This window comes from Ammospiza nelsoni, chromosome 14, assembly GCF_027579445.1.
Source record: "Ammospiza nelsoni isolate bAmmNel1 chromosome 14, bAmmNel1.pri, whole genome shotgun sequence".
NCBI classification, from domain to species: domain Eukaryota; kingdom Metazoa; phylum Chordata; class Aves; order Passeriformes; family Passerellidae; genus Ammospiza; species Ammospiza nelsoni.
In genome coordinates, this window is record NC_080646.1 from 14,919,314 (window position 1) to 14,942,678 (window position 23,365).

Genomic DNA, 23,365 nt, shown 5'->3' on the forward strand with positions numbered 1-23,365 from the left:
TTTTATTAAGTTTCTTCTCAATTGTGCCTCTTTTCATCCATATCCCATGTTCAGAGCAAATCAATTCTTCTGGTTTAAAAGCATCTTTAATGTAGAATGCTTTCAAGGTTCATGAAATACCTGCTTTTTTGTGTTCTTTGAAAATGGAAACAGATATAAAGGGAGATTGTTGGTGTGAACTCAAACCCAACTTTTCTTTTGTGGAAAATGGGAAATATGTTATATACTTGCCTACTTCATTAACTGAGAAAGCTGAATGTAGGAGTTTTTTCTGTAGTTTTCTATGACTTTAAACCTATTTTGTACAAAAACCTCAGGTGGTGCTTAAAGGAGTTAACTTTCAACAACTTCTACTTGTCTGTGACCCTGGCTGTTCCTCACATGCAGCAGGTTGTCCTGGCATGTTCCTGTACAAAATCATTGTGGAATTGAAGGGGAGATGACAATTTGTTAGCAATTGTGGTTTTCTCTTCTCCATTTCAGCTAAAGAGTTTGGGTTTTTTTCCTTCCTCCTATCCCCTGTTCTGTCTTCTTCTGGTATTTTCCATTATTGCCTGTGGATAGTCAGGAGGAGTAGAGGGATAGTTGTAGCTTGGGGTAAGGAACTTGAAGTTTGCATGAGAAACCTCTTGCCAACAGTGTGACTGTGAAAGCAAAGCCAAGCTCCTTGAGAGAAAGGACCCTCACTGCTCCTGTGGTGTGATCCAGTGTTCAGTGAACTGGGACAACCTGGAACACATTTATTTGTTTATTTGGCTTGCAGATGATAATTTCATGTCTAGGACTCCAAGGGCAGCTTTCCTGTCCACCTGCTGTAGGTAGAAATGGAACTCCAACTCTGTGGTTATCAGGTGGTTTTTCACCAAATGTCCCCTGTGCTTCTGAGTGTGCTCTATGAGAGCTCTGGATCCTCTCTGGGGTATGAGAACCCACAGTATGGATTGCTTGGTTGTGCACTCCTGGGTAGCACACACTGCCTGAGAGCTCAGCCCGCAGCTTCCTTGGGGGAAACTCTTTTTGGGTGAGAGTGTGTGACCAGATCCCTTCTCTGCAGAGGATTGTTCTAATAGCGGATTCCAAATCTGTGGACTCACAGCTGTAGGGGGATAGAAGATAAAATGTAATCTTATTCCCTAAAGAGTTGCAGCTGAACCAATTACTAAAGATTGGGAGCAGGCCTGATGTTAACAGGCCACACCTGAGGCCAGTAAGAACAAGTGTTATGAAAGAGTGGATTGGTGGGAACTGGAGTCAGTTGGCTGCTGTGAGGACCAGGAAGAGTCAGTGTCTGGAGGAGCTGAGTACCAGGAAACATCAAGGAGGTACGAGACTCTAGCAGTATGGAACCCTTGCAATGGCATGTAATAGAACCTTTGCAATATCATGACTGCACATAGCCATGATGATTAGTTTGTTGTGGACAATTTGTTTTTCTGTGAAGTTTGCTGCTGGTTCAGCAAATGTTCTGTATCTCTAAATATTCACTTTCAGGCTTCTTTTGGAGGAGTTTGTATTGCTGGTTTGGAAACTGGGTAGGTAAATTTCCACACAGAAGAAATTTCTGGGAGACTTACCAGACCTCTAATACAGATTATCAAATAGTGAAGCCCAGGGAACAAATGAAACTGATTTCTCTATGTGGCTGTTGAAGATCTTATGTCATTCCTGAAAGAGCATGCATCCACTCAGTAGGACAGTTACTTTGATGTTCCTTGTTTCCATTTGGTGAAATTTAGAAGACCAGGAAATGAATCACTTCAAAAATCCTACAAATGACTTAGTAATATTTTGCCTATTCACAATATGGCCAATAAGTCACGGTAGGTTTTTGCCCCTCTGATAGGGACAAAATAAAAGCTGCTCAATGGGATGATACATTTGAGAAAGTAGTACTACCAGTTTGACTGATCAGTTAGGAATTTTAATGTGTAGTCTCAGTTTTAGTTACAGATAGTGGAACCTTCAGTTGCACACTTGCAAAAGAATTACATGAACTTTGATTCTTTGAGACATTATCTGTTACTGTGTACCACTGTATCCTTTATTAACTACTATCTGATTTCTGGGTTTTTCTGACTTCTTTTTGGATTTGCTGACACCTCAGCCACCTCTTTCCTTCCCTTTGTAAGTTTGTCAGGGCTTTGAAATGTGAGCAGTCTGTGGAAGGAGGTCAGCTGTCTGGAACTTTGTGTCTCAGGAAGCCTGCTAGGGGTGTGTGTTGTGCTACACAGTGTTGGTAAAAAAAAAAATCAGTCACCTGCACAGGTTTGCTTGTCACCTTCACAAACTGCCCAAGGATTGCAATGTGCCATGTCTGCAATGGACCATTATTAATTGTATTAGCATTCTTGGTTTGTACATCCTGACTGTGTTGTGTGACTGACAAAAAACCCAGAAACATGCAACCCAGAAAACCCACGAGGCTGTTAATAGATGCAGTTAAACCTTGGCATTGGTGCACAGGAGGAGCTCATACACCTCATAGAACATCAGAACTGAGAGCCTTGGGTGCATCCTCTGTGGATGCTTTGTGGAGTCTGTGCTCAGGCAGGGCTTTGGAGCAGGCCATTCATGGGTGAGTGTTGTTTCCATATCCTGATGGAATGACAGCAAATCAGCTGGACAGAGGAACAGTCAGAAAGATTACAGTATTCCTTTTTAATTCTTTGAACTGTGCCTGGTAAAATAACTGCTTGTAGCTTCTGAGGATTTGGGGCCAAGTACAACCTTGAGATTTTTTTGTCTCCAGTGCACTAGAGAATAGCAGACTCATGGGAGGCAACATTATTTGTTTCAGGAGGCACATCAGCTTTATTGCTTCTGAGTATGTTCTGTTGCCTTAGCCTTAAGAGCAATTTAATTTAAAAACTTCCTGTGTTACAGGAAGGAGCAGTGGAAGAAAGCAAAGATAATTATGATAAGAAGCAGGAGGTGTCCAGTCTGTAGGGAAGAAATAGCATTGTTTTTATTAATCCCATATTATTATAAGTGACTTGTATTCTGAAGTCTTTATATTTCTGTAGGCAGCCAGACTGCAGAATAAAAATATTTTTTGAGTAAGTTTCTTACTGTTGTCAGCATACAGCTTTTAGTTACTTTGTTGTGGGTTTGTTTTTGTTTATTCTGTAGCAGAAAGACAGATGTATGTTTCAGTCTCTTTAGGAACGAAATATTTTTCCTGGATGCTGGTTGTCCTTTCCAGCCATTTGTTTGAATGCTGGAAATGTAGGAGCATTGGTGTAAAGGACAGTAAATACTGCCCAGGAAGTTAGGAGAACTAGCTGTGAGGAACAGGTTAAGTCTACTGAGAAACTGGGACAGAGCTAAGTACCTTGGTGGAAATGGGAATTTCTAAGGTAAATAATCTAGTTATTTGCAGCTGCTGAACTTATTGCACCTTCATTTTAGTTTTATGTTGTGACTTACTAAAGGAATGAATTGTGAATTATTATGTTTAATTAACTATTCTTTCACAATTGATTTTTCTGCTTACTCCTGTGCCTTCTGGGATCCAAGGGCAGAACAGATAATGGGACTGTGTAAGGTGTGAAGTGCCTGAAATATGTAACTTAGAGGAGTAGAACAATTTCAGTGTATTTAGAGAAAGCTACTCTTCTAGAAGCAGGTGGTGTGGTCATTACCTCATCTCTTTGGGAGCAAGCACATTGCTTTAAAGGAGTGTTATGCAAATGTGACAAACATAGGGAATTTATAATTGAGGAATATTTATACATTCAGAGCATCCCAGCTTACGTGCAGGCAACATTTTAAGATCAATATGCCCCAAAGCTTAGTCTTCCATCTTTGGCAAAGTCATAGAATCACTGTGTCTACCCCATAAACAGAGGGTTTACAACCTGTTTGTAAGGACAATTCCTTCACAAGCTCTTGCCTGTGCAGTTTGAAGCTGCAGTCCTGTCCCCAATCTATTTTGTCCTTTTTATTTTTGGTGGTCTGTGGATGTGTCCGTGTCAGTGTTCCAGTTCTGGCTGTGTGTGTGCTCCCACTCACTGCTCCTGCTCACCAGGAGTGTTCTCACACACAGACTCTGCTCCTGGGATAAATGGAGCCAGAGGATGAGCTGGGAGAGCAAATGGAATCTGCCTGCTGGGAGGATGAAATCTCTGGGCCACACTGGAGCCTGTGTGAATGGTCACTCATCCACTGAGTGCTTGGTGTGGGTGCTCTCAAGACCAGATTCTTTTGCAAACAGATCTGCTGGTGTTCCATTTGCTCTTTGGCCCCACAGGTTTCCTGAATTACCAATCTGAGAGCTCCTGTATTGTGCAGAGGATCTGAGCTCCCCACAAATGGCTGGAAATGCTTTGTGCTGGGCAGAATTTTCCTCCATCCTGGTTACATCTCCATTGGTAGTTTGCTGCAGGTCTGCAGACTAAAATAGCCGGTTCTGAGGAGCAGATGCCAGTGCTTGGTGTGTTGCTTTTAAGGGCCTTGAGTGGGTGGAGTACTTTTGAGCTAATTTGCAGTAAATGAGAAATACTTACTGGAATTACTGCTGCATCACTTATTCTGAGACATTGTTTTCCAATAGATTGTGGTTTAAAACATTGAATAATTTCATAATATTCTAAAAAGTGTATTATTTGGTTTTATTATTGGTTTTGTTTTGTTTTATTTTCATATTCTGATAAAAATGAGTAAACACTGAAGAATATGTATTTTTGCTTAAAGGAGGCAAACTGAATTTAACACTTGGATTTCTGATCTTTATAACAGCTTGATTTAAACTTGGGTAGTTGAAACAGCAGCACAATTTTAAACTTTTGGGTCTGATTTACAAAGTAGGAGTTACTCTACTTAGCAAACTTGCTTTCAGTTTTAGATATGAACTTTCCTTCTTTCTAGAAGCCATCATCATGAGTCACTTCTGTTCTGCAGAACCAGCAAATAATGTCCTCACTGATAGCTATGCAGGTTTGTTATTTCTGTCACTTCCAAAGAGTCAATCTCAGCAGAATTATTTTCATGTGTGGGGTATAATGTACTTATGAGATTTTTTGTTTTGCTACTGTTTTAGCAGAAAAGAGCATGGCTTAAGCTGAAGATTCTAGATAAGCCTTCAGTGCCAGAGATAACAGGTGGTTTTAAACTGAACACACTTAATCCAGAGGCACTGAGAGATAATAAACATGTAGCTTTATGCTGTCACTTTTGTATTCACTCTCTTCAGGGAAAAAAACTCTTTTCATCTGTGTGGAAAATCGTGTTTGCAGCTATTTTTCAGATGTGACAGATTTTGTCTGCTAAAGAAATTAAGATTACTCTTTAGTTAAAAAAAAAAAAAACAACAAACAAAACTAAACAAAACACCAAACCAGCATTGAGCATTCAATGTAAAGAGCCAAGGGACAACCTGATTTATCAATAATAAACACAAGTCATTATCTCCCTATAATGGATTCTAGTGAGCATGGTTCTATCAGAGCAGTCAAACTCAATGTTTTCCTTTGTTAGAGCAGTGGAAGCATTTGTTGACTAATGCTGCTGAAATAGTGGAATAATTTGTTGACTAATGCTACTAAACTAAGAGGTTTTCAAGTTCTGACTCTGTGAACAGTCATCAGGAATTTTGATGTTGCTGTGGACATGTGTGACATTGCTGTGTCATTCTGGAAATAACATTGGTAGAAAGTGGTTTTGTCATATCTTGAAATTAGCTGTAGTTCAAACAAATTTTATTTTTCCCTAGGCTTAAATACAAAACCTTTTGAAAACTTGTGAAATGTATGGCTAAAAAAAAGTAATTCCACACTGCAGTGCAAAGGCTGCTGCCCTGTGTTTGTGTTGCTGTGAAGGGAGCTCAGTCTGTTCTGTGTGTCTCAGGTCATCCAGAGTATCAAACTGTACACTTGACCCTTTCCATGTTCCCTCCTAAACAGAAATTTTCTGGGGGTGTGTAGGACCACTTACACATTGTTATGGCAAGTTTCAGTTTTTCTGTTTGTGAGCTGAAAATAAAAATGCATTTAGAAAACTCTTAATGAAAGTGTGGCATCTTTAGGTGAACAGATGAGCTTCCTCTTGCTTGCCTATACAGACATGATTTCTATCTGAAAGGGTATTGTGTTGATTGCAAATTAGAATAAACCAAATGGATGCTGTTGTAGTCCTTTCTGCCTTGAAAATTGCCTTCCAAAAAGCAATGTTAATTCAAGAAGTCCTAGATCTGAGTTTTCATTTTGCAGTGGTTTTAAACATAATAGAGTTTTCATGTGAAATAAATTTTTGTTACACTTAAAGAGTAAAAGGGAGCATCAAAAAAGAGTATTTCTGGGTTTACAACAAAAACATTAGGGAGTGGAGATTTATTTAGATACAACAGAGTATGATGAATAATTTTTATGTTCAAAGTAACATTAAAAGCAGAGCAAGACAAGCCACAAAACACCACTAGAGTGGGGGATGTGGGGAAGGAAGGAAGGAAAATGCATGTAGGATAATGGCTCATGCCCTGGAGACACATTGCCATGGGTCTGTAATTGCAGGACTCCCTTAGAGCTGCACCAAGGATTTCTGTGATGCACCTGTGCCCCTCCTAGCACAGAACCTGCTGCATGAACCAGAGGGAATGAAACCAGTGAGGGCAGGACAGGTGGGCTGGCAGGGGCACTTTGTCTCCTGAGAACCCTGCACACTTTGGGTGGGATGTTATAGCGTCTCCATGTTGCCTTTATGCATAAACCAGCAATGGTTGTCCTTTCAGGAGGACAGAAGTAATGTTATGATGTAGGAGTCAGGTTTAACGTGTAGGCTGAAGTCTCTCACATCAACAATTTTTCACATCTGTTCTGGTACAAGAGGAGGCATTAGCTTTTTTAAGGAGTTCCTAACAGGAAATTCTTGTCCTGTTTATTCTTGTGTGACATATATTGGTCTGGACCTAAGGAATTTATAATAATTTAGAACTTCTTTTTCTCCCTTAAAAATTTTCCTTCATTCCTTCTGAAATTTGGAATAAAGCTTCACAGTCAGACCATGCTTTGAGATCTTATGAAATATCACTACAATAAGTAGTGACTAGGAACAGTACTAAAACATTGCTCTCTGTTTTTGAAGTTCATGTTAATTCAGTAAATATTTTCTTTCCTACCTAAGTACGTTAAATCTTCAGTGCAGCTTTTCCTTTGAGCTTTTCAAATACTCTCACTGTGGCTTGACAGACTCATTTCTCTTGGTATGTAATATTTGCCTTCTGAGTGGAGAAGAACCTTTACTGTAAAAGCAATAATGACAGTACAAACAGTGTTGCACAGATAATAAGGATAACCAATATCACACCAATATCTGCTGGCATTTGGTGTCTGCCAGAGGCCATGTGCTCATCCTCCTTCCCTGACCTTCTGTTGTGCTTTAACAGAGCTTGGTTCTTAGCTCAAGAGAAAATCCATCAGTTAAGGAATGATTCCCTGGGAGGAGCTTGGCACCTTCCTTTGGACCTCACTTCTGGAACTGCTGGATTTTCCCTTCCTGTGAACCAAGTGCCTGAAGGATGGAGTATGAATCCAGCTCTTTGAGAAGGTGCTCCCCAGGGACAGGAGCTGTCAGTCTGGGTGAGGTTTGTCTGAAGAGTTCAGTCACACCCATCACTGCTTTGTGAGCCTAAAGAAATGGGCAGGAGCAGAAAGAATTTAATTTCTACTTCTGACCTTGCACCTTCCCCTGCTGCAGTGCCCTTTGTGCCTGTGGGACTGGAATTCACCACCAGGCAAATTGTAATGTCCTTCCCCTTGATAGTTCCCTCTCATGTCCTGGAAGTTTAAAAACTTGCCTTCCAGTATGAATTGTTTGGGGTGGGCTTAAGGTTTTGCCTCAATCAGCTGTTTTGGTTCATAACTCCAGAAGTAATTATCTTGTTAACTAACCTATTTTGAAAAATTAGAGAAAATAAGAAATAATGGGGGAAAAAAAGAGTCCATTTGAGAGTTACAGTTACTTTTCAATCTTGAATGTTTTGGCAGCAAGCAATTTTATTTTTGTTTTTGGAGGTTGGTTATTTTGGGATTCTGAAGATTTCTTCCCCTCATCAGTGTCTGATTTGATTTATATAACATCAATGAAACAATATAGGTCTGTGAAGAATTTTACCTTTGGAAAAGTAATTCTATATGCACTAACATTTAGAGCTCCTGGAAAATAAAAATAAATGAGATTTTTTTTTGTTTATAGTTAGATATATCATATTTAGGAACTATATGGGAGTCCCCAAACAATATATTTCCTTGGATCTGCTGTATGTGACTTAATCAAGAAAAAGAACCTGGTGCCAAATTGAATGCTGTAGTAATGAGCTGTAGCTCAAATTCTTGAAAACTAGTTCATGTAGAAATTAGAGCAATGGTTTAAACAATATTTCCCTGATTCAGAAAGGTCTAAAAATGCTTCTGGTGCCTTCGGTCTGTTAACCATATAACATCAGAAATGTTATATGGTTAACAGACAGAAGGCACCAGAAGCCTTTTGACCTCCTTTACCTCTAGCCTGAGGAATCAGTGTTTTAGACAGTTTAGCTGTTATTGATGTAATCCTTGAGTTGAGTTTGAGGAGGTAAAGGAGACCAATGTCAGGAGGAGCTTGTTTTGGTTTTGGGTAAAGCATGGCAATGCAGCACTGGAGCTGTGCTCTGTGTCATCCAGCTGGCCAGAAGCTCCACTGTGAGCCAGGAGTGTCAGGAGTGCCCAGCTGCTGCCTCGCCTGCCAGGGCTGTCCCTGCTCCTTGGGACACCGTAGGGACAGCCAGGGGTGGCTCTGTGGGAGTTCCAGCAAATCCTGCACCAAACAGAGCTGATGGGTGTGAATTCTGACTTACAGCTCAGGCCAAAGGACATGCCAAAGGAGAATAGGATGTGGAAACCTTATACTTAAAAATAATATAGAGGCTTTATGAAGTGTTCTGTTTTCTGAAAGCAGAAAATTCAACAGTCAGTGTAATTATATTTGTTTGAAGCCCACAAGAAGCCTGTGGATTAACAATAATGCACAGTGATTGCATTAATCAGGAGACTCTAGTGGAAATGAGAGGTTTAATGATATAAATACATATAATAGTACTTTGGATGAAGTACAAATACTTTCTGAGGAGATCATCCTGAAGAAGATGAAAAATGGTAATTTTACAAACAGATCTGGAGAAAAGAGTTCCTTTCTTTTCCAATTAAATTACCAGTGAATAGCTTGAGAAAGAAAAGGTAGGCTTGTGTATTAAAGAAGGTGGTTTCTCTGGCATGGAAAAGGATACCTCATACAGCTTTTTAGTTAGTAAAGTTGTACTTGCATGGAGTGTGGTTTACTGGATTTCTCAGAAGCAGGCACTAACTTCAGTGTAAGGCAATAAAATATTAAAAATCAATGTATTTGGTGTCTGTGAAAGAATTCCTTGGTCATTTAAATGGGAGAAATGTTTGCTTCCCCAGTTGCCACTTGACATGCCTGAGGAGTGGGAAGATGAGAATAAGCAATAGTGTGTTCTCAGACAAGATTCACACCTCCTCAATCCCCTAAGAACTTTCTTAAGAAATGTGCTATCTGTTCCCTCTGTGTTTCCACATCTGACAAGTGATGATCTGTTACTTCAGTAAGCTCTAAATATGCCCCACCATTGGATAACAGGGTTGTACAAACACACTGAGGCAACTCTAATAAACATTATAGTGATGAATAGTTCTTGCCCTTCTTTGCCTGAGAAATTAAAACTTTGCTAGCTTAACCCACCCATGTTTTTAAAAAGTAACTAGAGCATATTGCAGGGACAATGAATTCAGTCCTTTCACTGACCCAGTGGTCTGTAGCAAGGCTTTAAGGAATGTATGAGCAGATAATGCAAGGAATATTTCCTAGAAATCTAGGATTGTAATATAGCATTAGTTGAGTATAGATTCACAGTTTATAATCCTGTGGAATAGCAAATATATGGAAGTAACCCTCTTAAATATAAATGGAAACTTGGCAAAAAATTTTTTTGTGTTGTTGGTTTGGTTCTGTTTTTTAGTTTTTATTGTTAATTTGTTTGGGTTTTTTTTTTTTTTTTTTTGCTTAGTGGGGAATTTTTTTTGTCTGGTTTATTGTTGTTGTTTGAGTTGCTTTTTTTTTAATCTATATTGTGGGGATTTCCTAATATGGTGTTGAAACAAACTAGAACAAGGTAAGCTGACAGCTGATCTTTCAAGGATGTACTGCCTATAGGGGCTTGCTTGTTTTGTTTTCCTACAAAATGGAGGTCAATTATTCAGAAGGAAAAAAAGCATTGAGATCCAGAAAATTCTCTTGCTTGGTGAGGCAATAATATCACAGTTCTACAGTGACCTTTCTGTCTGTGGAGGTGAGGGTCTCCAATTGCTGTATTGAGCTGGGAGCTGTGCCCTGGTGCTTTTGCCAGGTTGCCTTGGCTCCCAGCTCCAGTAGCCTTTGTGCTTGAGTGCAGCCAGGGTCCCTTCCCTCAGGCAATTAAACCCCTCCTGCTTTTCTGTCACTTCTCTAGACCTGAGATCTCTTCTTCTGCTCTCTCTCATTTATCTCCTTTGTAGAAAGTGTTGATCAGAGGAAAGTTTGCAGAATGCAGTTGATTCTTGACTGAGAGTAAAAAATGATTAAATATTATTCTGTGTAATTTCTTTTACTGGTTATGCATTCACCTTAGGGAAAAAACTAAAACCAAACCCACCAAAAAATCCCAAACCAGTAAGCATCCAATTTGTATTTGATCTTAATAATGTTCCTCTTAGTTGAATTGTATGATGAAGGGAAGAAACATCACAGGCATAAAGTTAGTGCTTATGGGAAGTTAGTGTATGATGGAAAGGACAGGATTGTTTAGTGGTCAGAATTGTCTTCCAATAGAATTATCTCCGCCTGCACCAACACAGTTAAAAGGCTGACTTCCAGACAGCACAGCTTTGCTAAGGGTGTGAAAGTAATGTCCTAAATAAAAATGCAATCAAGCTTGAGAAAAAGCACTGTGGAGATGATGATGTGATTAGGAAGGTATTTGGAGTCTTCTCCAGGTTTGTTAAATGGTTTAATGGTGCTACCTGGGCTGGCTGGGCTGCTCAAGAGTGAGTGCAGGTTTGGGTTTGAAAGCTGCAAATCCCAAGTGTGATCAGTGATGAAAGAATTGGGAAAAGGCTGCTACTAGAATCTCATAGAAACTGCCAGAAACTCAAAAGATACTTTAACAGTGATCACATACTAAACAACATTATCTTCATAGGCTCTAATTAACCACCAGAAAAATGACCATCTTTTCTGCCAGTTTGTTCCATTTGCCTCCATTGACCCACAGAAGCAGAATATTCTTCTGGTTTTTATCAAGAAATTTATTTGACAAAAATAAAAATTCACTCATCAAAATGTAGGTCTATAACAAAAACTTATCTACATTGTAGCAAAACAATAAAAACTTTGCTGTGTTGTAGCAAAAGGAGGTTGAAGTAAATTAAGAGGGCAAGTAAAAATGATGTGGACTCTAAAACATTACCAAAGGCTGATTGATTTTCTGTGTATATCATTTCATTTGGGCACAAGCTATACTGCACTTCATGGAGTCAGATGGCAGGACTTGACTTGTGAGTTTTACTGGTGTCACACTATATTTTGAGTGAGATTTTTCTCCTCTTTTTTCTTATTTTTTTCTTCTTTTTTTTTTTTTTCCCTGCAGCCTAGTGGCCTGCATGAGTTTATTACCTGATGGTGTGTAATGAACTGGGCAGCAGCAGTAGCTTAGCAACATCAGCTAGTGCTGATGAGCAGCTAGTGCCAAAGAACTGTGTTGGCTTTCATCGTTTTAAAATGCCAGCTGGTTCTTTAATAGTCTTTCTATATTTAGAGATTGATAATTGTGTTTTAACTTGTAGACCTAGGCTGGATTTCACCACTAAATTGTTTGATAAAGAATTTGGGAGTCTCAGAAGTTTGAACTGTAGGCATTGATATAAGATTTAGGAAGGGCATGATAATAACTAAATCCCCAGGTGAGATACTTGGTGATGGAGAGTACACAGAAACCTTCCTTGCTTCCAATTCATTCTAAGTGCACGAGCAAAGCTGCCTAAAATGCACCAAAGGAGTGGTAAACTGCCTTCTCTGAGAATTATGATGTTCTCTTAATAAATAATAATACCCAATAAATATATAATTTATTAGAGATTATTATTCACGCAAATATTTTTATATAAGTAAATTAGAAAATAAATTAGTGTTACAAACATATCCTGATTCTGTGCTTACATGTATGCACACACTAAAATAAAACATCAAGAATGTATTTTTTACAGAAATCATAAAGTTATAGAAATGTGCACCTGGCATAGGTCTCAACAGCTCATCTGTTCTATTTTCAGTGTGAGATCCATCTATAAACAGCAGCATCTCCAGCTGAATGTTTGTTAAATTGTTCCTGGAGTAAGGTAATAAAGGAATCTGTGTAACCTTGATTGCATCTTCCAGCACTTAACTGTGCTGATATGAATCTCATACATTAACTCTATATATCCTAACAGGGAATGTAAATTCTTTCTGGAAGTTAAACTTCTGATATTTCTGGATGCATATATGGTGGGCACAAGGCAAATGTTGCTGTTCGTTTGTTGAGGATTTTTAACTCACCAGAAAATGCCACTGTTCTTTAGCCTGGGTAAAACATACAGAGCTTTCTAACTTAATTATAAGTAGTTTTCCAAATCTTTTTGCATCTTTATTTCTGACCTTGATTCTCTACAGTGGTTGGGTATATTTAATGAAATGTGGGCAAGCTGGGCAGAACATTCTTGCTGAGAATATTCACCAGTGCTTATGGCAGCAGAATGGATGCTGTGCAATCTGTATGGATGACACTGCTGATTTGTTCCCAGATGCTGTCTGTGTCCCTCTGTCACTTTCTTATTTATATTTTAATTCCTGGTTAAACCAATTCTCAAGTCCTTTTCTGCATATTTCCCATTTTCTGACAGTTAGGTCCCTTTATGTACTCAAGTATTAATACCTTACTTCTCTTGAGTTTATTTTTCAGCAGTGTTAGAGCATCCTTATTTGCAAACATCTTTTAATTTCCTGTTTGAAATACTTGCTTTTCATATTTCACAGTTCTTTGGTTGTGGTACCATCATGTCTCCCAGCCTGAGGTGGTGTGTGGATGGTTATGTCAGTGTGTCCCCACAGAGCTGTGTGGGTTCAGGTGTGCACTCCTTTGATGGTGTTCACAGGGGTCTCAGCATGAGGGGAGAGAGGTGGATCTGACACCGTGTTTCAGAAGGCTTGATTTATTTTTGTATGGTATGTATTATATTAAAACTATACTAAAAGAATAGAAGAAAGGATTTCATCAGAAGGCTGGCTAAGAATAGAAAAAGAAGGAATAAATAACAAAGGCTTGTGTGTGGGACAGAGTCCGAGCCAGCTGGGCTGTGACTGGCCATTAATTAAAAACAACTCTGTGAGACCAATCACAGACCCACCTGTTGCATTCCACAGCAGCAGATAACCATTGTTTACATTTTTTTCCTGAGGCCTCTCAGCTTCTCAAGAAGAAAAATCCTAAATAAAAGGTTTTTCAGAAAATATTGTAGCTACACACTTGCAGAATGAATTCTGCACACTGGGCTCTGATTCATCTTCTGGAGCTCTCTGAGCATGCAGACTGGGTAGCACTAAACTGCAAAGTGTGCTTCCCCAGCAGCTCTGCTTCCCCAGCAGCTCTCATGCTGGCTGGCTCTGGGTGGGCAGGTAAATCCACAGGCTCCGACTGGAGCTAGATCTTGTTTCTTAAGGCTCAACAAAACAACCAAAATACACCCCAGCTAACAACAAAAACCCGACAAAACCCCCACACCCTACCACAAAAAAACCCAAAACGAGATGAAACAAGCAAAGAAAAACACAAACAAACAAACCAACCCCCACAAGCACCCAAGCAAAACAAGCCCTGCCAAGGCAGAGCCGTGGATGGTGTGGATGTCAGCTTCCCAACAGCATCTGCTCCCTCAGCAGCTCAGCTCCTGCTGGCCTGCCCTGCCTGTGGCTGTGACCCTCCTGTTACAAACATGCTGTTTTGGGGAGCTGCACACACTCCCTGTGCTGATCCATAACAGGCTTTTTGAGGGGTGGAAACTCCTGGGTGACAGCTGGAGATTTGGGTGGGTTTGGTGCCACTCTGTGATGCTGTGTGTTTCAATAGGCCATGCCTAGCTGAAGGATTCAAATTCATCTCAGGTTTTTTTAAATTAATTCTGATTTGCAGAACTGGAACTTTTACAAGTATTGAATAACTGGTCATAACTACCATTTTTTGAAAAAGCCCAGAAGGTATTTTCTATGGAGAAGACTGGAGAACTTTTCATGGGAGGAGCTTTCCTGGTAGCTAATGGACAAATCTTGTGGTTTTGTGTTGCTAGAAGAATCTTTTCATGTCTCTCCTTGGCTTCAGCCAGTTTTGTCTTTCTGCCTTAGTCCCTAAATGATCCTCTTGCCATGCAGGAATAATCTGACAGTCTCTGGTTCATTAGAAGTGCTTTTGGTAGTAGGTGTAATAGCTGTCATTGAAATGATGTTTTAATAAGTATGTAGGATGTTTCATGTTTGTAAATCTGCCAGTTATTAACACTTGCACGTGTTTTCTGGTTCCATTCTCTCTCTTATTGTTCCTCAAAGGAATTACTGTACAAGTACTTGGAGAAAATCACTTTCTGTTGTGTTTATATAACACTGCTAAAAGGATTTATAAATTGGAAGCCAGCACTATGTGACTCAAGTCATGTTTGACTCGAGCTGTAGCAGAAAATTACTTTGAATATTTAATAGTTTTCTAGTTAAAAGTCTTCTGCTTTGCTTTTAAAGGTATTTGGTGTGCAACAGAGAACAAATTATAGCCTTTTACTGACAGGTAAGTGGTATTGTAAAATCATAAATGTATACAGTTTGTCATTTTCAGAAGAAGGAAAAATGAAGATTCAAATTTTCAGAGTCGTTTAGAAGTATTAATTACTGTGATTTCCTTTCAGTGTTGAATCTTATTTACTTCATCTGCTTTGAAAATTCTACGCTAGGACTGTATTCCAACTAATATCAAGATTTGATATGTTTGTGATTTCTTTTCATGTATAAGGTGGGGATGGATTTTATAGCTTAAAAATGACAAGCCATGACAGCACACAGAGAATTTACTGCCTCCCTGTAGAATCACTAAATGCAAATAAAAAGCATGGTTTTAGTTTCCAAATATTGACGGTGAGTTCTAGGAAAGCACTGTGAAGTCTTGCACAGACTCTCAAATGCTTAATGTGGAGCCTTACCTAGAGCCCAGGATTTCTTTACTGTTAAAAGCACATCCTGCAGACTGCAAAGAAGGAAGAAATGGTGAGAAATTAGGGGAAAAATATAATTGAGAGGTTGTATATTTGAGGAAATTAAAATTGTGTGACTGATTTGAGAAAGCTTCTCTTGCTGATCTCCTCTCTTGGAGACCTTGAGGCAGAAAAAGATTGGGTTTCTTTGGCTTTCCCAAGATGTAAATCAATTGAAAGGAGCTTTTTAGACCACATTTCTGTTCTGTTACTGCTACTTACAGAATTGGTTGATGGATTAGAGTATTTCAAAATGTGGCAAACTGCTTTTTCTTTGAGTATTTAGTAAGCAGCACCATTAAGTTTTTGTGTCCCTGGGTTACAATTGCTAAATAGGTAGTTTGTTGCCGATTCCAAAATTGTACATATGATTTTAGTAATTGTTTTTTGAGTACTCATAACCTTACTGGCAGGAAGGGAGACAAGAACTTCAGTGAATACAGGAGTAACTGTGATATGGGAACAGAGTACCACATCCTAGTTTTTAACTCTCTTATATTTCAGGAAGATATTTTAAAGAAACTAATGATTTTTTTTTTATGAGTTTGTTATCAGTAGGGGAGCAAGAATAATTTCTGGAGCATAATGTATATAATGAAATTATAGAATGGCCTAAAGCTCCTCACATTCCATCCTCTCTGCCATGGGCAGGGACACCTTCCACTGTCCCAGGGTGCTCCAAGCCCTGTCCAGCCTGGCCTTGGCCACTTCCAGAGATGGGGCAGCCACAGCTGCTCTGGGCACCTGTGCCAGGGCCTGCCCACCCTCACAGGGAACAATTCCTGCCTAACCCCTAACCTAAGCCTGCTCCTTGTCAGTTTGGGAAATTAATATTGATAAGCATTTTATAAACATGTAGTGTCTGTAGTTAGTGGAAGGTCAAAAGCATCCTAAAAATTAAAAAAAATGGCTTATTATCTTTGAATATGCAGTGGCTCAGCATTTTGATGTGTAAAATAGAGGTTCAGAATGACCTTTATTGTATCTAGTAATAACCTGAGTAACAAACTGTGTTCAATTCCATCATATTTTGAGGTATAGCAAGGGGTTATTTCTGTGTTGTAAGAGCAGCAATGCAGTGATTTTTTTTCTCTGCTGAGACAATAAATAAGATGTTAATTGGGCAGGCAGCAGTTTCACTGAGCATGGTCTGCAGAACTGCTGGAGCAGGAATGAGTTTTGAGTCTGCATCACTTGGCATCAATTGCTCCTTGGTGAATTGTGCATTTGCCATGCAGCATCTCTGCTGCTTCTCCATAGTTTCACTGATTCTTCAAACATTTTCAGAAATTTACAGAACATATCTGCAAAAGACAGCTTATGTTGAATACTAAACTTTAAAGGGGATAATTATCAGCTACAAAACAGAATATTTTTAATTTTGCTATCATATTTTTATATCTTAAGTGGTTTGTTTTTTAGCTGCCTGCTAGCAAAAAAATTATATATTTGTTTGCACTTCTGTTAATAGTTACAGTATTGCTTTTAATGATGTTTTTAAATTTGATTTTCATTACATTTTTCTGACTATACTACTGACTTCTGGCAGTTTTCTGACTTCATTTCTCTGGCCCTTTCTTTTTCATATCCCATTTCCCCAGTGCCTGCCTGCTGCAGAGCTCCCTGTTTAGCAGTTATCTGCTTTTACTCTTTGTGTGTGTGTGAATTTAAAATCAAACAAAAAACTACCAAAACAAAACCAAACTCCACAGGGAATTGGCAATGCTCTCTATCTCCTGTCTTGATAATACACTTGGTGCTGTTACTGATTTCCATGTCTCAAGATGGAAAGTAGGATAGAAAGTCTAGAGGGAAGGGACAGGAGAGATTTTGTCTTTTTTCCTTCTTTTTATCAACAGCAGTAACAATTTTGCTGCCCCTCCTGCAGTTTTTTTGTGCTCTAACACAACTGATCTGCAAAATGATCAATAATATTCCGTGGTAATGTTTCTTGTGAAGCTGTACTGGAATTCTGGAACAAGTTGGGTTTGAGGTCTTTCTGTAAAATAAAGACTGAAGAAATGAAGGATGCTTCTCTGCATCTTTCACTTGTTGGGGATAAAGAAGTCCTGTGTCCTTCAAAGCAGTTACCAGCAGTGTCAGAAGCTAAGGAAAACAATTAGAACATCAGTGAGGGTCCCTCTATCACCACCAAATTTCTGTGGGTAGAATATCAGGAGAGAGACTAAGAACCTTCTGAGGTAAATACCGCAGGGACGATGTATGGATTTCTAAAGGTGTCTTTTCTGAAATTACTTTGAAAAAATACAGTAGAGCTTGTTTATTACAAGCAGAATCTGACATGCTGTATAACATGCTCTAAGTTAATGAAATTTTGCAACGCTGCAGTGAATGAGCAAAGAACTGTCTTAATTTGCAGAGTCTGAAGCACGGAAAGGTGAGATGACCTATTGAAGTGACAAAGATTTGTGCTTTCCAGAATCAGGAAACCTACTCTAAAAAGACCCAAGCTTTCCAGCTTTTTCCTTTGTACTTTCCTTCTGAGTCTGGTTTCTTTTTTTTTTTTTTTTTCTCTTCATGTCATTAGACTTTCCTTAGGTGTTTAGCCATTGAGTGTCTGACTGTGTAACCCTGTGAAAAAAGAACAAGTACCTGGTAGTGGTGTAAAGCAAGGCTGAGTGCTGTGTGTGTTACAAAGGGTCTGTAATGTCTGGGAACAGTTTTACAACGAGTAGGAAGGAAATTCTGAAGAAAGTGGGATGAGAAGACATAGATGAAAGTTCCTTTATAGATGAAAGTTCCTTTACATGCTGAAATACAAAAATGACTGAGAATATGATGGTTTTTTCTATCCCAGGGAACAAAATCAGTGTCATTTTAAGAGAGTAATTGAAGTTTTTTGCAAGAGTTATTTATTGTGAGAATTGTTAAAATGAAAAAGATTCCCAATCCACATTAATACTCACTGAATGCTGAATATTATTGTGTTTTGTTTTTGACAGCCTTCATCATTCTTTCTTATTCAGTTTCTTTCCTCCTCTTTAAGGAGTATTTAATGAAGCAGAAGCTGTGATTAATTAATTATGTCCATGCCACCTTCAAGATCAAAATGACTTTCTGTTATAATTCCCAGTTTCTGTGTCCCAGAACTCTTCTCCTGATCCTTTTGACTCCAGAATGAACAAAAGTGTTTTGTTTGGTCTTTCATATTTTGGTCTCATTTTCTGGGCTAATCTTGTATCTGTCTCTGCAGCTGAGAAGTGCTGGTGCTGCTTAGGGTAACAAGGCTCTGAATCCATGCTCTGACTGAGCTCCTCAGCTGGGACCCAAGGCATGGCACTTTGGTTGCTGTGGGTTATGCTGGGTCCTTTAAAGTGATTTTGCGCTGAGATATTTAAAATTTCTTTATGTTCCATGGGCTCTCTGCTGGGGGTTTCAGCAAGACTGACATATGCCAGGTTTAGATGCTCTGGTGCAATTCACTCTTCTTTTTTTTCTCTTTTTTTGCTCTTGCAGAATGAGTCACTTGATATTCAGGACTATCTTGTACTCAGGCCAATTAAGCACTTGTCAGCTTTGCAAAATGCACTTAAAAAAAACGAAATACAAATGCCAAATGATGCATGTGCACTCGGGGACTGGTTTGAGGCTCATTTACTGGAGTTTTCTGTAGACTCATTTTGTTTCTTTATGGGAGCTGGATGAGTTTATTAAAAACTGAATTACAGATTTCTTTACACTTGCTATGTTTCATTCCTGCACCGAGGTAATTTCCCTGGGAATCCATACAGTGTGCTGTATAAATCAAGGTGAGTTCTAAAGGGGAAATATTGCAGAGACATATACTGGGCAAGTTACTCATTTTTAAGGATGATGTTGACAAATGCTGTTTGTTAGGATCTCTGCTCTCCTTTCTGTAGATTAGATCTGAGTTTTTGTTTTTGATTGGAAAGGAATGTAGCAGTAGTTGTATATAACTTGGCATAAAGTCAGCAAAAGTTTTTGATAAGCTGAAGAACTTAATTTTACTGACCTGAACGCAGAAGTTCCTCTCACTTCTAAATTTTTCTAGTTTTATATTCGGTCATAACTTTTTCTTTTGGTGTAGAATTTCTTTCTTAGAAGTATTAGTTAAGTTCCTTGATTTGGTGTTTAACTTCATTATGAAGAGAGTATTGTAGTTGTGAATGAGTTTACTTTCACAGTGAGAGCACTGTTCTCACCTGTGTTCCCTAGAGAAAAAGACTTCTGAAAGATTGATTCTGTTGAGACTACTGAGTTACCCTAAAATCAGCCAAATAAAAGATTGCTTTTTCCTTTGTTAAAGTTTGCCTTAAAGAAGTGAAAGCAGTGTTTTTAGTATTATGATTAGATATGAAATATCTTCTTTAAACTGCTTGATCCAGCAAGCAGCTAAGGAGGGAGGAGAGAGAAATGACAGGATGTACTGGCTGCACGAACTTTTCATTTCTGGTGCCTGTGGGGTGTGAATGATGTGGCTGCATCTCCTTGGTGTCTGAGCAGTGTGAGCACAGTGCCCACTGTCACCTCACCTGAGCAGTGTGAGCACAGTGCCCACTGTCACCTCACCTGAGCAGTGTGAGCACAGTGCCCACTGTCACCTGAGCAGTGTGAGCACAGTGCCCACTGTCACCTTGGGCACACTGCACGTACTCTTGCATGTGGAGCTCCATCAGTCTGAGACTTCACTGGGTCTGTGAGAGAACAGGAGAGTCCCAGCTCTGGGTTCCTGATCCAGCTGGTACCTGTGAGCTACCTCAGGTAGCTGAGGCTCATTTTGTCTGGGCTCTCTTAGATACCTGTATATGGAAAAGCTGTAGAAGCTGTAGAAAACTGAATCCCATTTAGCAAGCTTTGAATCTTTTAAGTGACTTTTTGTCTAATGAAAATCAGTAGTATTCTAGAGGCTTTCTAATATCTGTGTTTCCCAAGTTGATGAATGAAACAGGAATAGCAGACTATTTGCATAATGTAGTTTCTATTAATGTGACTTTCAGGTTTTTCAGTGCCTTTTTTATTGTGTGTAGAGCTGTTCTTTTTATTGCTCTACTATTTTCTCTTCCCTTGTTCTGTCATCTTCCTTGTTACTTGCATTGATTTTTTTTTTCCTATTAAAAAGAAAAAAAAAACACATAACAAAAAACAAACCCACCAAAACAAAGAAACTTGACCCCTCTTCCCAACATCCAGACATTGTTCTGCTGATTTTGTAGTGGATTGCCACATTTCTGTGGTCTTTATGTTTAGTCATGATGTGTTTACAGTAGTGCAAGATGGGGTGTAATTACTACTGCAGAGTGTCCTGTAGAGAATATTTCCCAGTTAAGTCACCAGAATCTGATGTAACCCTAACCAGACTCCTTGACACAAGGCACAGGTTGTCATGTTCCTATAAATCAATAGCAATAACTTCAGAGAGTCTTCCTGACAGCTCTGCAGTGCTGAGGCTGATTTTCTTCACATCAGCTGCCAGCTGAGGGGAACTCAATTTGAATTTCTCCTATCCATTAATCAGCAAGCTTCAAGTGGTCCTTGGTCTGTCCCATATTGCTAGAAAGCCAAGTTTCCCTGTAAAGTGCATGGATACTTGTTTCAGAACAACCATTGTTGTCATTGTCTTCCTGTCAACTTTCTCCATGTGGACAAAAAGAAAGCTGCTGGCTAGAGTAGAATAGATCCATCTCTCTCTGCCTTCTTCAGCTTAAAAACAAAGCTTTTGCATCTCAGATGGTGATTCTGAAAAGTGAATGTGGAAAGATAGTGAGGAGATGGTTCTAAAACCAGATATTGTGTGCAAAGTCACTATCTCATTCTATTACATGCCTGAGTTCAAAGTCAAGCATGTTTTTTGAAAAGACAAGTGACACCTCATGTTCTGGAATACCATACCACTGTCTTGGGTTTTGAGAGCTAATTTTCAAATTTATTTAACTAAGATGGAATCTAAATGCCAAAAATACAAGTTAAAACTTTTTAGGTTGTGTTAGTGTGCATAAAATGTAATAGCCCTAAATAATTTGGAAGTAAGTTTTAGTCTCTCTGTCTTGTTTTGAGTTTATCCTGTCTTAATGAATAAAGTATCTCCAGCTGAAGCAGGGATATAGCTGCTTTTATGAAAGTCAATATGTTGGGCTTTTGTTGAGTCTGTGGTCAGCCAGACTGCAGTAACACAAACATTGAGAGTGTGGGAATCTTGCTGGGATGGTAATTTCAAAGCTTCTTTGTGAGCTTTTTGCAGGCAATCAGAGACAAGTAGAACAAACCAAAGAGGCCCTGTCTTTGAAATATAATTGAGTTTGATGTACTGCTTACTCAGTTTGCTTTGCCTTTGACTCTGTGGAATTTTTTTAAATGAAGACATCTGACTGCCCACTGAAGTGGGAAAATGGTCATATTTGAGCTTGGCCATTTAATATTAGATAAAGTTATAGTTATTTCTTAGAGGCATTTAAGAAGGTGTTTTAAAGAGAATAAAACACTGCTTAGTCTAGTGCCTGTATGTGAATGGCTGTACCATATGAAATTAACATTTTTGGACGTGGTAGTAGATCAGCCTCTAAAGGTCAGGAATGATGCTGGTAATCTGTAATCCTTGTTAAACAAGCATGCTTCACATGGCAGCGGGAATCATTTTTTCTGGGATTTTACTTCCTCCACAGGTGACAATGCAGGTGGATCTTGTACAATGCAGGTTTTATTTGATGCAGTAAGGAAGCAGTTTCTGTGGGTCTGAGTTCTGATGATGATGAATGATTCTGTAAAACCCCAGGAACAAATTTTTAGAGTAAATTGTTTCAATCTAGCAGTAATGTAAAAATGGAAAACTGCTCTTTTAAGACTCTAAGATGTTTTTCCTCTTAATCTTGACACACAGTTCCCATGATATTTAGCAGAAGTCCTGACCTTAGAGTCAGTTGGAATAAGCCTTTGGACTCCTTGAGCTTAATTTTTCTGTGGGAAAGGAGTTTCTGTAGAGTGTGGTTTGTGGTTGAATGGCCATTAAATAATCCTAGAAAGCAGACCACCAGGATCTGGCAAATGGCTCTGGTGTTAGATGAGGTCTCATATGAAGATTGGTGTTCTATTCTCACTTTATTTCCAAATCAATATGGGAAATATTTCAATTTGATGATCCAGCTTGGTTTTGTAACCAGTATTGTACAGGAAGTTTTTCTGTCTGCAGTGTTTAGGAGTTCAAGTATTTTAACCATGTTTATTATAAATTACAACTTGCTGTGCAAATGAATTTAGTGTTACACATCAGTAATCTCTCTGAATCCCTTATGAAGAGAAAAGAGGCATTATTTTAGTTGCTCTGTAATGGTTATAGGATTTTCTCTTTTGCATTCTCCTTGCACTTAAAATAGCTCTGGGCTTTGATTTTGGAACTAAGGATATGCTTTTATTCATTAAGCATTTGGGCTATTATTGCCCGAATAATCAATTGTATTAAAATTCCTGGAAGAGCAAGTCATGTACCACCCAAACCTATTGTCTGCTGACAGGTTAAGGAGCCTCTACAGTAGAATTAGACTTACAGAGATTTTGGTGCTTTTAATTCTTGCCTAGAGTTTGCCTTGAATTTTGGAAGCATGTCACTTGTCAGATTTCACTAGAAAACACCAATGCTTTGCCAAGTAGTTGTGCAGTCTCAAGCTGGAAGTCCCTGTCACTGTGCTGCCCAAGAGCTTGGTGGGAGAAAAGCTCCTGCCTGTTCCCTAGGTCAGTCCAATATTCTGTGAAGCTTGGTGGCTGTCATTGCTCCTGGCATTGAAAACTCATTTTCTTGTGGGTGCATGGTAGAACTTCATGGTTGGTTTGTGGTGCTGGAGTGATACATTCTTTTCAGCTTGTCCCAGTCCTTTTGTCTTTCTTTCCAAACCAATTAGAGATGTTTATAAGTTATTGTCAAGGGCTGTCAAAACCAGGTATCTTGTAACTTGTATGCAACATGTCAAAGAATGTATTTTAAGTCTTTAATAGTAACTAATGAGGTTATTATAATTAAGAAAGGAGGCAATGCTCTAAATTAT

General features: G+C 39.0%; 1 protein-coding gene across 1 annotated transcript in view; it reads left to right on the top strand.

Moving 5' to 3' along the window:
- The first annotated feature begins 1,305 nt into the window (after positions 1-1,305).
- ENTREP2 (endosomal transmembrane epsin interactor 2) overlaps positions 1,306-23,365 on the top strand; it is an 81,746-nt gene continuing 59,686 nt past the window's right edge. Inside the window, exon 1 of the mRNA XM_059482320.1 lies at positions 1,306-1,322. The gene's annotated coding sequence lies outside the window, so the exon portion shown is untranslated. The remainder of the gene's footprint in view (positions 1,323-23,365) is intronic.